The 10,000-nt window shown below is 39.7% G+C and overlaps 1 long non-coding RNA gene across 1 annotated transcript in view; it reads left to right on the forward strand.

Annotated features, from left to right (window-relative positions):
• Window positions 1-103: 103 nt before the first annotated feature.
• LOC138022066 (uncharacterized) overlaps window positions 104-10,000 on the forward strand; it is a 62,518-nt gene continuing 52,621 nt past the window's right edge. Inside the window, exon 1 of the long non-coding RNA XR_011126511.1 lies at window positions 104-239. This is a non-coding gene — a long non-coding RNA (uncharacterized lncRNA). The remainder of the gene's footprint in view (window positions 240-10,000) is intronic.

Here is a 10,000-nt window from a genome sequence, read left to right on the forward strand (position 1 = left end):
TTTCGAAAGAACCTTGACCGTAAGTAATAAAGCACAAAAGAGACAACAAGCTTTCATTAAAATAATTTTTCACTGTCACATTTTCAACATTTGCAGAGTTGAGTAGAAAATGAATGTTACTTGCCAGACAAAAAGGCAAACTTTAAATAGATGCGACTTCAGTAAACACTGTGAGACACACAACAGAGATCACAGATCTACTTGTGGTGTTCGATTCCTTCTCTGTCTTTGTTGAACCGGTAAGTTACCAGAGAAATTTCCATTTGGTTTCAGTGTTGTACGTAACACCACCTTGGCGAAATATTAGAAGTACAGCTCATTTTGATTTCGGCTCGACGGGCGAAAGATTCACGCTGTCGAAGTTCATTACTCGTCGCTTTTAAGATTCCAGACCTTTATGTTTCACCACCTGTCTTGGCGTTCCATTCTTGAGCTCCATATGGGTATATTTTCTTTAAAGATGTACTAAAACGCCATTCGCGTTACAATGACTTTCGACGCCATTACACGTTAATTGTGCAGAGCAAGCTACGCATTACCCCAGCCCCCTCAAACCTAACAAAATACGCACAGAACACTCTATGCACAAAGACACCACTTAGCAGGGGAGTGACAGGCAAGACTTTTCCCTACACGGAAAAAAATAACAAAAAAAAACCCACGAAATGAAACCGAGATTCCGACTGGGTTTGGCAACCCAGTAATAACTATTGATACACAATATTTAGAAAGAGCAGAAGGAAGTTTCCGGGACGGTCGATCGAGAATAAAATATTTACGACATGAAAACAACATTAATTTTGAACCGTGAATATAGAGTATATAAAGTTACGATCAGCAACAAACATTAAATGGGAGATTTTTGCTATGTTCAAATAAATCGCAAAATCGAAAGTGACATGGCCGGAATTCAGCGGGCGCCGTGATTAAGTTACCGCGGCATGTTTACTCCCAAACAGTGAAGTATCTGTGTCAAATGATGAAAAGATACTGGGTTTTTTGTAAGTTTCTTTTTCTGTCAAGTGTTATAAAGTTTGACAATGAAATGAGCGAAGTCAAAACAGATCACAATCAAAAAAGATCACAATCGCCCAACTCTTGTTTATGCAAAGTCAAAACTTACTCTCCAAGACGCGTACGACGTTATTTATCACCAGGTAATTCCATCATTTTGGAAATAGCAGCTACCTTATTATTCATCTGCGTCACAATTTTTCATTGATTTTGGGGCTCATTTTGTTGAAACTCAAGCACGCTTCCAACAGGCCTGTGAACCCTTTCTGCTTACAGAGCAATAGTAAAAAACTTCTCCCATATCACATTTCAACTTAAGCTCGAAAATTCAATAGGTAGTTTTCACTGTCACGCAATAAAAAAATAAATCAAAAACCATCCAGTGGAAAAAGTCAAGAATTCGTGATGTTGTAGAAGATAAATGAAGAAGACACTTCTCCAAGTTTTAGGCCTGTGCGTTTCCCCAAACTTCAGATATTCGTCGAAATGTTTCGCAGAAATTTATAGAGCCCAGTATGAAAACGCCATGTTGGTGTACGGGAGTTAGGTATCATCGAGTTAGACTTCGAGTTCGAGTTCGAGTTGGACTTCGAGTTGGACTTCGAGTTGGACTTCGAGTTGGACTTCGAGTTGCGCTTCGAGTTAATAATTAAAACGCAAGTATATAATTGATAATAATGTATAATTATTATTTATTATTAATGTTAATAAGCAAAGAGATTTATATGCTGGGCGAAGAACAGGAACAGGAATTCGGGGCAATATTGGGATTTTTCATTTTTTTTTTTCATGTGGTTTAAGTAATAAAGTTGCTGGCACATTAAAATATAGAGCAGGGATATAGGTTTTCAACAATGTGTGGTACCTTTTGTCACATGCTTTTTCCATTTCCGGCATTCTTTAATTTATAGCCCACAATTTTATGAAACGTAGGTCACGTGATGGTCTACCTGTAAAGGGCCTGTTAAAATTTAAACACAAAAATTGCTTTCAAAATAATACTGTATAGAAAAAAAAATGAACACGTTATTTGCGGGAGAAATAATCCATCGAGTTTGGACTCGAGTTCGAGTTGAAGATCGAGTTAGACTTATGTTGAGCGCCTCAGTGTGTTCTCTTGGTTTTCGTGCGCTTACTAGTGAAGGCATACAGTGCATCAATTTTCTTATATGAACACGCAGTTGACATGTTTAATGAATTTTTGTTTTCTTTGGGCGATTTTGGAAAAATCTGCTTGCCCCGCACTACGGCGTCTTTGATATTTTTGGTCCACTGACAAATTTTTCCAAGTTTTGCTCGCCGCGTGATTAGGAAAAGCTCCAGTTTTGACCCAATTTAAAACAAAACAAATAAAATTCGTACTAGTGCAACCCCCTCCCTATAGACAACCCTAACTAAAAATCTAAACCTACCGCAGCCGCAGAACATTTCCTGTCATCTGCTAACAACACACTGCCAACGACATGCAATTAATACCCATCGAAAAATTTTCTTCCATCCGAGACTCTATCCGTAAGGCCACAGAAGTTTTATTTTGTAATCCAAAAACGCAGAACAATTGATCCCGATGGTCTGAACATCCACGAAGAATCAGACTGGTTCCGTTCTATGCTATGTGATTATTTTTTAATATAAGCTTATCTACACTGTGTTTCACTGTTTCCGGAACATATTACGAAAATATGCTACATATGCTTGAAATATGCTTATTGTACCTGAAGAAGCCTGGTTTGGCCAGCCGAAATATCGATATACCTTCAAAAAATTCAACCCACCTTGTGTCGCTTTTTGCTTTTATATTCCCCATTTTATATATGAAGCCGATTAGATCATCGTTCCGGCCCGGGGGCGGGAAGACTCCCATATGGAACAGACGGGCATGCTCTTCGGAAATTTTGAATTTAACCCCTAAAGGAGACCATCTGGGCGTGGCTCAAGCTTTTTGTGAACCCTGAAGGAGACCAATCTGGGCGTGGCTTAAGCAAATTTTGACCCCTAAAAACAAGTTAAAAAGAAAATTTGAATTTCTGTTTTGTTGAATTCTGTGTTTATTTGCGGAACCCGAAAAGAGACGGGCGTTCCGGTTGCTCACTGTAATTTATTGACCGTTTCGCCTACCCGTCAAGATGCAGGTCTGTGCTGTGCAACTCGGACTTACGCATAAGCAATTAAGCCACTTCCTTCAGTCTCTTCTAAATTACCCTTTTGATCCATGATGAAAAGAAGACTTACGTTGTATCGACACACGCCTCCTCTGGCGACGAAGTTATCTCTATTGTTGCTGTTGTTTCCTCGCTGAAAACGGGCATGTTTCAGCGTTAATTTGCATTCGAAAATAAAGTCTTCATAAACTAAATTAAACCTACCGTTCCATTGCCAATTCCACGATGGCCAGCAACAAGACCAACCAGGCTGATGACGAGACCTCGTATCATACCACGTGGGGACCTCGTATCAAACCCGCTTATGCCTTGAAAACACGTGTAACACAAGACGACCACTTGGACAGCGTCACAGTCACGCACCACGCATCCTCGATTTACGGGGCCTAGGACCGTACTGAAGACCTCGGGCCCCTAAGCCTCAAAATATTTCCTTACAATGCTAGGCCAAAGTTGAGATGCAAGGTATCTTTATGTGCCACTTGCACTTTCTTAACAGAAATGGACACTACTTTGATTCAAATCCTTTCTCTTCATGAGAAATCGTTGGTTAGCATCATGGATCATGGTTAGCATTTACATTTCAAGGAAAAATATTCCTTGTCATACTATCGTTGGTTTGTGCCCTCCCATAAGCACAAGCGGTCCTTCGAAAAATGTAAGTATCTCGGCGGGCTCTGGTTTTGCGGGACCTACCCTACCCTACCCCTCTATTTCTTTTTGGGGGAAGGGGAGTTTATTTTTATAGTCAACTTTAACTCGAACTCCAACTCGAAGGGCAACTCGAAGTCCAACTCGAAGTCCAACTCGAACTCGAACTCGAATCCAAACTCGATGGTTCGGGATTCCCTTGGTGTACATCTGTGGTGCACCAATATGGCGGCCGGAAAATAGTGTCAACATCTGTTACTTACTTTGGCTATCTATAGGCGAGTGATCATCTGTACTGAACAAACAGCTATTTACCTAAGCACTTTTCCTAATGCTTTAAATTCTAAAAAGGCTCAAAACCGTGAGATAAATATACATTTCTCAATAAACTCGATCGTTGCCTCGTGTCACGCACCGCTATAACTCAGAAATTCAAAATGCTCTGGTTTCCAAGCGAAACACGCTATTGAGCTTTAAAATTGCAAATGGATACAAATTTACCGCCTCTTATGTCTGATGAGGATAAAAACTTTCGTGGCTCTTTAGTTTTGGATTTTAGAAAATGATGACGTCACGTGAAAACGATCCATACACAACACAATCTCGCACCCAGAGTCCTCGGGCTTTTTGGCCAGCGGGTGAGCGCCCGGAGAGACTCTGGGATAATCGATTTGAACTATATTTTTGATTGGCCGATTGCGTAGCAATGGCAGTCCGACAGGAAGTCGGTAAGTAATTCGGAAGCCCCAGAATTTGGAGAGACATTCAAAATCTAAAACTAGTTTCAGTGCTGTTTGATTTTTTCTACCTCAGAAATATATAAATCACAAAAATAATAAAACGACGAGGTTTAAACTATGTCTTATACCGCACGGGAATTCTCTCACGCTGCTAAAAAGTGATTACTGTTGCTGTTGCAAAAGTACCGTGGGAAACATTACATCAGTCTCTTTCAAGCGAAATCCGTGGAATAAGGTCTTGTCGAAGCCATTCAGAATTACGGAAACATCAAATTATAGAAGAAGAGCACATTTGTGTCGTTTCCACGAAAGATTTGTCGATCGTGTTGCTTGCACGATGGCATTCTCATTGCATTCTGAACGATGGAATGTACGCTGAAACACCAAAAATACACTCACCGAAAGTGTCAGAGGTTCCATCTTCACTTGCTCTTACAGCAAGCCAATGATCATTTCTCCAGTTTCTTTGTGTGTAAGGCTAAAATTCTTGTTTCTCGAACACTTTCAACCCGCCATTTCTACTGTTAACGGTTTTCTCTTTTCTGCTTCCGTTTAAACTCAACCATACGTCATAAGACCGGAACCCACGTTTTCTGGGAAAATGGAGTCGATTATCCCAGAGTCTCTCCGGGCGCTCACCCGCTGGCCAAGAAGCCCGAGGACTCTGGGTACGAGATTGTACACAAAATGACACAAAGGCAGAAAATATCACAGAATCCTTTTCCAGCGAAACATTTTATTGAAACAAACAACATAAGATGCACTAAAACGCCACTCGCGTTGCAATGACTTTGCATTGCTGGTTAACAAGAATAACAAACTCACGAGGCAGAATGTATATTTTATTACGTGGAATGCCGAAGGCATCCACGTCTTAAAATCGGGCTGGAATCTTTTTTTTGTTGGTAGTCACAAATGTGCATACCCCACGGATATTGAATTAATCTCCGATCGGGTGGACTGATTTCTTTTCCCTACGGTATTTCCAAACTTCCCTGGCCCGAGGAGAACTTCCCAAGGCATCAGGATTTTTCTCTGCTAGCGCGTTAGACCACTCGGCCACCGTGACACACTTCCGTCAGGTTGGTGAAAGCAAACAGTTATAATAGAATCTTTCCGCCCGCCATGATTGTTTCAGTATTAAACTATTCGATGAAGTGGATAGATGCTTTTTCTTTGAGAAAGGCAAGCTTTAAAGGTAAGGAGAATTTTCTACGTTATTTCTAGATCTTGCTTCGTACTTGTGTGTTCCACTGTGAACATTATTATTTTGCATAGAACGAATACTTCATTAGAAGCATTTTGCATAGAACGAATACGTACTCCAATATTTCTTGGGAACCAGTTTGTTCGCCGTTTTGACGTAGAAAGAAAATAAGAAAATAGCTTTGAACGGCCAAACAAGATAAAAAATGAAATCAAGTTAAAAAAAAACGAATTAGCTATCGCCGTCTCGAGGACTTCGCAGCCGTCCCCCATCCAAGTACTAACCTCATTCGGAGGAGCTTAACTTCAGCTGACACTTGGACTAGCATCAACAATTGTGATCTTTATGTTAAATTCGCACATAGATCTTGTCGAACTTTATAACATTTGAAAGAAAAAAAAACGCACTAACAAAAACCAGGTGTTATGCCGTCATTTTGTCACAGATGTATCCTTTGTTTCGTGAGTTGTCAGTAAACACGCAAGGTATAACTTGATCACAGGCGGCCGCTAAAATCGATGTCACTTCCGATTTTGCGATTTTACTTGTATGACCAAAAGTACGATAGAAAAATTGAACTCTGATGGAACGTAACAAAAATCTCCCGAAATGTTTTTCGCTGATGGCAAATTGTTTTATTCTCGATCGACTCTTCCTAAAAGTTCCTTCTGCTCTCCTTAAAAACTACATATTAATATTTATTTACTTTTTCGTCAATATTTGTTTTGCATAAAGAAGGCTAGCAAAATCTGTACCTTGCTTTGTTCGCATTCTTGAGCGTTAAAATAGAATTTTTGGGCGTATGTTCCTGACAGCAAAAGTCGCATATTTTAACGTCCCCCATCCAGATACTAACCCCGCTGGAAAGGGAAAAAAAAACTTTAGTAACATTGGTCTTGGAAAGGTGTCAGGAGCTCAGAGTACACGCTTAAGCTTGTGGTGAAAAAGAAGTTGTAAATGATCAACATATCGGCTTTGAAGCCAAATGTTTCTCGATTTCCTGTTATTTTCTTCAATCGTTCTGGGCTTAGTATTTTACTGAACCACATGTCTTCTTAGAGGGTATATAGCAAAGACGTCTACCATGGCACCGTAAAGATTTACGATACCAAACAATGTCGTGTACTATTAGAGCTACATATTGTGCAAGGACTTGAATCTCCTGGAAAAAACAAAACGCCGCTCAGTTGACAGTTATGGAAAAAAACACTGTCAAGTTACTGCACTACCACACGCAATGCGTTCCTCCAGACTAAAAATCCCGTATCCCCACAGTTTTTTTACCTAATTATCCCGTATCCTGATCGCTTCTCGGGCTTTTGGCTAAGATTAGTTTCTTGGCCAAGGGCTACGGTCAAGTACTATTGTACAACGTACGGTACTTTTTCAGTGCCGTAAGGGGAAGGCACAGAACAGTTTCGGCTGTTTGTCTGTTCTTTCGAAAAAGATGACAAGGGTTTTTTGGGTTTTTTGTTCAGCTCGAGTGTTGAATCAGGACGAACTGTTGTAGTTTCTGATAACTATTTACTACTTGTAGCTTTTGTTGAATTTTGAATCGATGATAGAGAGAGTTTTGGCGATCTCAATCCGGACTGGACTACTGGATTTAAGGACTTTTCTTAACGAGATTTCAATTTATTGTGGAACGTTTGGTACCAAGTTACTGAAATCAAGATTATGGAATTGTAAAATTAGAACTTTGGACTGGACTATACAACACGCAATTAAGGAATTTTTGAGCATTGAGAGAAATAGAGCACGGATGTTGTCTTCTTGTCTTCGCTACGGCAAATTTATACAGTTTGCAAGGAACTAAACCAGGATTACAGAACCAGACGTCGATTACAGGGCCCGGTTGTTCGAAAGCCAATTACCTTAATCCAGGATTAGCGTAAACTTTTGTTTCATGTTTTCAACTTTTTGGTCACAGTTATCTTTGCTTATTTTTGTTTTTCAAGATTGACTTCTTCTAATGTAAAGTTTTTCTGAATATCAGCCTTGAACAGCATTTGGGAGTAGAGGATAAAACTCGTTTTAAAACCCAGTTTCTGAACAACTGGCCCAGGATGATAAGTTGTTGAACTGTGATTTGTAATAAGTTTTTCGGATGATTTAAGGCTGATCCTGTAATTTTTGGATGAAAGGAGTTAACGAAGCAAGTAAAACTGTAGGATTTGAATTAAGTCTCCTTCCAAAAAATAAATAAACAAAAGATCCCGTATCCTGATAACCTGCTAATAGGGCTTCGTTGTTTGCATTTGCAAATTTAGTAACATTAGTAATGAGTTTTTACAACAAAAAACTTTAAGTTATATTACAGATGTATCTTTCTAGTAATCTTTCGCCATTTTCCGAAGTCTACCTGTACTTGAAGTTCACTGTAACTGGACAATTTGTGTTAACTGTTTGCGCATTCCACGGATACGCCCTTGTAGGCGTCTTGTTTGATTAAGTTAGCACAACACTCATTTTGACACGAAAATGCTTTACTATTGCCATAAAAACTATCCAGTTAAGCTCGCATATTATAAAACATGATGAATTCATAAAGGCCACCTTTTCCAGCGAACAATTTTTTCAAAGAAACAACATATTTGCTCTTAGAGGGGAAAACCTCTTCCTATTTCATTGCGTGCGTGAAGACAAGAAACTCAATCGTGTCAAATTATCATGTACTTCAGGTTCAAACCCTTTCCTGAAGAACGTTTTCCTTGAATAACAAGAAAATGCTTTACTATTGCCATAAAAACTATCCAGCACACATATGACAAAACATGATGAATTCATAAAGGCCACCTTTTCCAGCGAACAATTTTTTGAAACAAACAACATATTTGCTATTATTGCGTGCGTGAAAAGAAAAAACTCAATCGTGTCAAATATGCGCAATATTACAACAAACTAAAATTTCAGGATCAAACCATTTCCATGAGAACCTTTTCCTTGAATAATGAAGCACAAAATAGACGACAAGCTTTCTTTCAAATAATTCTTGGCTGTCACATTTCCAATTTTTTTTACCTGAAGACTGTGCAGAGTTGATCACAGATCCACCACTTAAGGTGTTCGATTCGTTCTCTGTCTTTGTTCAACCCTTAAGTTACCAGAGAATTTTCCATTTGGTTTCAGTGTTCTACATAACAGCACACTTGGTAAATATTATTTTAGAAATGCAGCTCACTTTGATTTCTGCTCGACGGGCGACAGATTGTTGTCGAAGTCCATTACTCGTCGCTTTTGAGATTCCAGGTGTTGGTTTTCACCGCCTGCGTAGTTTATCCAACTGACTTTCCATTATTGAGCTCCATAAGGGTATATTTTGTTTAAGGATCCAGTAAAACGCCATTCGCGTTACATGACTTTCGACGCCATTGCAGGCTAAGTTAATGATTCTACTGTGTCCACCAGAGAAATCTACGCAGTTCCACTACCCTCTCGATCCTAAGAAAATACGCGCAGAAGGCTCTATGCACAAATATACCACTTACCAGGGGAGTGACAGGCAAGACGTTTACCGACACGGAAGAAAAAACGAGATGCTTCCGTGAAGCATACACTGGGTTGCCTGCGGTACATGTTACAGAAAATCAGAAGGCACAACTTCTTTTCACCACAAGTTTAAGCGTGCCCTCTGAGCATCTGTCAGCTACAATGGTTCGCTGAAGTTAAAGGAGAACTGAAGGCTAGAAAATCAAATTTTTTTGTGTCTTATTATTATCGAAATATAACGTCCTTTACCTAAACAAACAGGAAAAATCCTTTTTCATCTCGAAAGGCCTTGAATTTGCCCAAAATCTTTGGTTATTTTTCCAATTTGAACGCCCGCCATTTTGTTTGCTTTTCCTTCCGGTTACTTCCAAAAAAGGAATGTCAGCCGCCATGTTGTGACGTCATTGCGCACAAGCAAGCAGCCTGTTTTCACTGAAATCTTCTGTTATCGTTAAGTCTCAACATAGTACTCCGCTTTCTTCGTCGTTAATACACGTAAGTTTATGGCAGAACTTGAACCACATTCTTTCGATCCAATGCGAGAAAGTTCAGGATCGGAGGAAGAGGAAGCAACCGAAAGGGAAGACTCAAGATGGCGAAATACGACTTGGTGCAACTGTGATTTTTGCTTGAACTGGGAGGCCGGGACAGCAAGAAAAGGAATGCATCTGCTGCCGCGAGATAGAGGAGCTATGAACAAATCCCAGGTGAATTGATTGTATTCAAAAGGCAATTAA

The sequence above is a fragment of the Montipora capricornis genome, chromosome 10 (assembly GCF_036669925.1).
Source record: "Montipora capricornis isolate CH-2021 chromosome 10, ASM3666992v2, whole genome shotgun sequence".
NCBI classification, from domain to species: Eukaryota; Metazoa; Cnidaria; class Anthozoa; order Scleractinia; family Acroporidae; genus Montipora; species Montipora capricornis.